Consider the following 450-nt stretch of genomic DNA (forward strand, 5'->3'; position numbering starts at 1 on the left):
CACTGGAATGTTCTCCAACTTGCCAACCACATCTCTATTTGACCCATCAGCTAGGCATACATGAAGGTTGGTGGACTTGAAATCAGTGTGCCCAAGCTTTTGTGCTATGGAGTATGGCATCACACTGATTGATGCTCCCAAGTCACATAGGCATTGCTTGTAGTGGAGATAGCTAAGTGTGCAAGGCAGATAGAATGGCCCTGGATCCTTAAGCTTAATTGGGATGATCACTCCTCCAAGGTCCTTAAGTTCCTTCTTATCTTGAGCTTGAGCCTTCTTCTTTGACAAATCAAACAAAAAATCTCTATAGAGAGGATATGGTTCATACTGTTCCAAAGCAGGTCCTCTCTCCTCTTCTTGGTAAGCAATGATGATCTCTTGTATGGCCATCACTTCTTCCTTTTTCTCAACCAAAGCTTCTTCCTTCAAAACCCTTTCTTCCTCTTGTTG

The sequence above is a fragment of the Camelina sativa genome, chromosome 5 (assembly GCF_000633955.1).
Source record: "Camelina sativa cultivar DH55 chromosome 5, Cs, whole genome shotgun sequence".
In the NCBI taxonomy this organism is placed as follows: Eukaryota; Viridiplantae; Streptophyta; class Magnoliopsida; order Brassicales; family Brassicaceae; genus Camelina; species Camelina sativa.